The sequence below is a fragment of the Gigantopelta aegis genome, chromosome 6 (assembly GCF_016097555.1).
Source record: "Gigantopelta aegis isolate Gae_Host chromosome 6, Gae_host_genome, whole genome shotgun sequence".
Taxonomy (NCBI): Eukaryota; Metazoa; Mollusca; class Gastropoda; order Neomphalida; family Peltospiridae; genus Gigantopelta; species Gigantopelta aegis.
In genome coordinates, this window is record NC_054704.1 from 8,643,194 (window position 1) to 8,649,403 (window position 6,210).

Sequence of the window (6,210 nt, forward strand, 5' to 3'; positions counted from 1 at the left end):
CAGTAATTTATTTAATATAAGTACATGTATGTATTTACAGTCAGGTATGTGTATCTAGCTAGGTATTATTTTCTCAACAATTGGACATAGGGATAAGACGTAATCAGTAATTTATTTAATATAAGTACATGTATGTATTTACAGTCAGGTATGTGTATCTAGCTAGATATTATTTTCTCAACAATTGGACATAGGGATAAGACGTAATCAGTAATTTATTTAATATAAGTACATGTATGTATTTACAGTCAGGTATGTGTATCTAGCTAGGTATTATTTTCTCAACAATTGGACATAGGGATAAGACGTAATCAGTAATTTATTTAATATAAGTACATGTATGTATTTACAGTCAGGTATGTGTATCTAGCTAGATATTATTTTCTCAACAATTGGACATAGGGATAAGACGTAATCAGTAATTTATTTAATACAAGTACATGTATGTATTTACAGTCAGGTATGTGTATCTAGCTAGATATTATTTTCTCAACAATTGGACATAGGGATAAGACGTAATCAGTAATTTATTTAATATAAGTACATGTATGTATTTACAGTCAGGTATGTGTATCTAGCTAGATATTATTTTCTCAACAATTGGACATAGGGATAAGACGTAATCAGTCATTTATTTAATATAAGTACATGTATGTATTTACAGTCAGGTATGTGTATCTAGCTAGATATTATTTTCTCAACAATTGGACATAGGGATAAGACGTAATCAGTCATTTATTTAATATAAGTACATGTATGTATTTACAGTCAGGTATGTGTATCTAGCTAGGTATTATTTTCTCAACAATTGGACATAGGGATAAGACGTAATCAGTAATTTATTTAATATAAGTACATGTATGTATTTACAGTCAGGTATGTGTATCTAGCTAGGTATTATTTTCTCAACAATTGGACATAGGGATAAGACGTAATCAGTCATTTATTTAATACAAGTACATGTATGTATTTACAGTCAGGTATGTGTATCTAGCTAGATATTATTTTCTCAACAATTGGACATAGGGATAAGACGTAATCAGTAATTTATTTAATATAAGTACATGTATGTATTTACAGTCAGGTATGTGTATCTAGCTAGATATTATTTTCTCAACAATTGGACATAGGGATAAGACGTAATCAGTAATTTATTTAATATAAGTACATGTATGTATACTCTTCAAAAAAAGAAACGCAAAAGGGTACAAATGGGTTATAACTCCGATTTTATGTTTCCTACCGGTTCATGCTCTGTGAATATAAGGTCATTGCATGTCCCAAACACATTCCCACGGTTACATTCGATAAAACGCAGCTACTGTACAATAAAGTTCCAAAATGTGAATATTCGCAAAAACGCAGCCACGTGCAAACCATGTCACCACTGCACGTGCGTTGTCTGCACGTGCAACATGAACACCGACAGTATAAAAGTGCAGGGTGTTCGCTTGCCTGGCCTCTGTATCTGGCCGACAGTTGACAATCCAGGACATGCCACGTCTCAGTGAACCGCAGAGAAACAATGCCATCGGCCGACTAGACGCAGGCGAATCCAGAACGGCCGTTGCCAGGGCATTCCATGTGTCCCCAAGCACCATCTCCAGACTGTGGGACCGTTACCAGCAACATGGATCAACACGTGACCTCCCTAGATCCGGTCGACCACGGGTCACTACCCCCGGGCAGGACCGCTACATCCGGGTACGCCACCTTCGGGAACGATTGACTACTGCCACCTCCACAGCCGCAGCAATACCAGGTTTGCGCAGGATATCCGACCAGACCGTACGGAACCGCCTACGTGAGGTAGGAATTCGTGCCAGACGTCCAGTTCGAGGTGTCATCTTAACACCACAACACCGTCGACTCCGACTGCAGTGGTGCCAGATTCATCGACAATGGCCTCAACTGCGATGGAGACAGGTGTGGTTCAGTGACGAGTCCCGATTTCTGCTCCGACGTCATGATGGAAGATGTCGCGTGTATAGGCGTCGTGGTGAACGTTATGCGGCAAACTGCGTGCAGGAAGTGGACAGATTCGGCGGGGGTAGTGTCATGGTGTGGGCAGCCATCTCACACACTGGCAGAACTGACCTGGTCCACGTGCAGGGCAACCTGAATGCACAGGGCTACATTGACCAGATCCTCCGGCCACACATCGTTCCAGTTATGGCCAACGCCAATGCAGTGTTCCAACATGACAACGCCAGGCCTCACACAGCACGTCTCACAACGGCTTTCCTACAGAACAACAACATTAATGTCCTTCCTTGGCCATCGATATCACCGGATTTGAACCCAATTGAGCATCTATGGGACGAGTTGGACCGACGCCTCCGACAGCGACAACCACAGCCCCAGACCCTGCCCGAGCTGGCAGCAGCCTTGCAGGCCGAGTGGGCCACCATCCCCCGGGACGTCATCCGTACTCTGGTTGCTTCAATGGGCAGGCGGTGCCAGGCAGTTGTCAACACACGCGGAGGCCACACCCGGTATTGACTCCAGATGACCTTGACCTTGGTGGTGTGTCCTATCACTTACTCACAATGGACTAGAGTGAATTGTGAACAATCCTGCAACATTTGGTCATTATCGGACTCACCATTCAATAATTAAATCAGTTCTCCAAATGTTACGACAATGTGGTTTTGCGTTTCTTCTTTTGAAGAGTATATTTACAGTCAGGTATGTGTATCTAGCTAGGTATTATTTTCTCAACAATTGGACATAGGGATAAGACGTAATCAGTAATTTATTTAATATAAGTACATGTATGTATTTACAGTCAGGTATGTGTATCTAGCTAGGTATTATTTTCTCAACAATTGGACATAGGGATAAGACGTAATCAGTCATTTATTTAATATAAGTACATGTATGTATTTACAGTCAGGTACCCGGTATGTGTATCTAGCTAGATATTATTTTCTCAACAATTGGACATAGGGATAAGACGTAATCAGTCATTTATTTAATATAAGTACATGTATGTATTTACAGTCAGGTATGTGTATCTAGCTAGATATTATTTTCTCAACAATTGGACATAGGGATAAGACGTAATCAGTCATTTATTTAATATAAGTACATGTATGTATTTACAGTCAGGTATGTGTATCTAGCTAGATATTATTTTCTCAACAATTGGACATAGGGATAAGACGTAATCAGTCATTTATTTAATATAAGTACATGTATGTATTTACAGTCAGGTATGTGTATCTAGCTAGATATTATTTTCTCAATAATTGGACATAGGGATAAGACGTAATCAGTCATTTATTTAATATAAGTACATGTATGTATTTACAGTCAGGTATGTGTATCTAGCTAGGTATTATTTTCTCAACAATTGGACATAGGGATAAGACGTAATCAGTAATTTATTTAATATAAGTACATGTATGTATTTACAGTCAGGTATGTGTATCTAGCTAGGTATTATTTTCTCAACAATTGGACATAGGGATAAGACGTAATCAGTCATTTATTTAATACAAGTACATGTATGTATTTACAGTCAGGTATGTGTATCTAGCTAGATATTATTTTCTCAACAATTGGACATAGGGATAAGACGTAATCAGTAATTTATTTAATATAAGTACATGTATGTATTTACAGTCAGGTATGTGTATCTAGCTAGATATTATTTTCTCAACAATTGGACATAGGGATAAGACGTAATCAGTAATTTATTTAATATAAGTACATGTATGTATTTACAGTCAGGTATGTGTATCTAGCTAGGTATTATTTTCTCAACAATTGGACATAGGGATAAGACGTAATCAGTAATTTATTTAATATAAGTACATGTATGTATTTACAGTCAGGTATGTGTATCTAGCTAGGTATTATTTTCTCAACAATTGGACATAGGGATAAGACGTAATCAGTAATTTATTTAATATAAGTACATGTATGTATTTACAGTCAGGTATGTGTATCTAGCTAGGTATTATTTTCTCAACAATTGGACATAGGGATAAGACGTAATCAGTCATTTATTTAATATAAGTACATGTATGTATTTACAGTCAGGTATGTGTATCTAGCTAGATATTATTTTCTCAACAATTGGACATAGGGATAAGACGTAATCAGTAATTTATTTAATATAAGTACATGTATGTATTTACAGTCAGGTATGTGTATCTAGCTAGATATTATTTTCTCAACAATTGGACATAGGGATAAGACGTAATCAGTAATTTATTTAATATAAGTACATGTATGTATTTACAGTCAGGTATGTGTATCTAGCTAGGTATTATTTTCTCAACAATTGGACATAGGGATAAGACGTAATCAGTCATTTATTTAATATAAGTACATGTATGTATTTACAGTCAGGTATGTGTATCTAGCTAGGTATTATTTTCTCAACAATTGGACATAGGGATAAGACGTAATCAGTAATTTATTTAATATAAGTACATGTATGTATTTACAGTCAGGTATGTGTATCTAGCTAGATATTATTTTCTCAACAATTGGACATAGGGATAAGACGTAATCAGTAATTTATTTAATATAAGTACATGTATGTATTTACAGTCAGGTATGTGTATCTAGCTAGGTATTATTTTCTCAACAATTGGACATAGGGATAAGACGTAATCAGTCATTTATTTAATATAAGTACATGTATGTATTTACAGTCAGGTATGTGTATCTAGCTAGATATTATTTTCTCAACAATTGGACATAGGGATAAGACGTAATCAGTCATTTATTTAATATAAGTACATGTATGTATTTACAGTCAGGTATGTGTATCTAGCTAGATATTATTTTCTCAACAATTGGACATAGGGATAAGACGTAATCAGTCATTTATTTAATATAAGTACATGTATGTATTTACAGTCAGGTATGTGTATCTAGCTAGGTATTATTTTCTCAACAATTGGACATAGGGATAAGACGTAATCAGTAATTTATTTAATATAAGTACATGTATGTATTTACAGTCAGGTATGTGTATCTAGCTAGATATTATTTTCTCAACAATTGGACATAGGGATAAGACGTAATCAGTCATTTATTTAATATAAGTACATGTATGTATTTACAGTCAGGTATGTGTATCTAGCTAGGTATTATTTTCTCAACAATTGGACATAGGGATAAGACGTAATCAGTAATTTATTTAATACAAGTACATGTATGTATTTACAGTCAGGTATGTGTATCTAGCTAGATATTATTTTCTCAACAATTGGACATAGGGATAAGACGTAATCAGTCATTTATTTAATACAAGTACATGTATGTATTTACAGTCAGGTATGTGTATCTAGCTAGATATTATTTTCTCAACAATTGGACATAGGGATAAGACGTAATCAGTAATTTATTTAATATAAGTACATGTATGTATTTACAGTCAGGTATGTGTATCTAGCTAGATATTATTTTCTCAACAATTGGACATAGGGATAAGACGTAATCAGTAATTTATTTAATATAAGTACATGTATGTATTTACAGTCAGGTATGTGTATCTAGCTAGGTATTATTTTCTCAACAATTGGACATAGGGATAAGACGTAATCAGTAATTTATTTAATATAAGTACATGTATGTATTTACAGTCAGGTATGTGTATCTAGCTAGGTATTATTTTCTCAACAATTGGACATAGGGATAAGACGTAATCAGTCATTTATTTAATATAAGTACATGTATGTATTTACAGTCAGGTACCCGGTATGTGTATCTAGCTAGATATTATTTTCTCAACAATTGGACATAGGGATAAGACGTAATCAGTCATTTATTTAATATAAGTACATGTATGTATTTACAGTCAGGTATGTGTATCTAGCTAGATATTATTTTCTCAACAATTGGACATAGGGATAAGACGTAATCAGTCATTTATTTAATATAAGTACATGTATGTATTTACAGTCAGGTATGTGTATCTAGCTAGATATTATTTTCTCAACAATTGGACATAGGGATAAGACGTAATCAGTCATTTATTTAATATAAGTACATGTATGTATTTACAGTCAGGTATGTGTATCTAGCTAGATATTATTTTCTCAACAATTGGACATAGGGATAAGACGTAATCAGTCATTTATTTAATATAAGTACATGTATGTATTTACAGTCAGGTATGTGTATCTAGCTAGGTATTATTTTCTCAACAATTGGACATAGGGATAAGACGTAATCAGTAATTTATTTAAT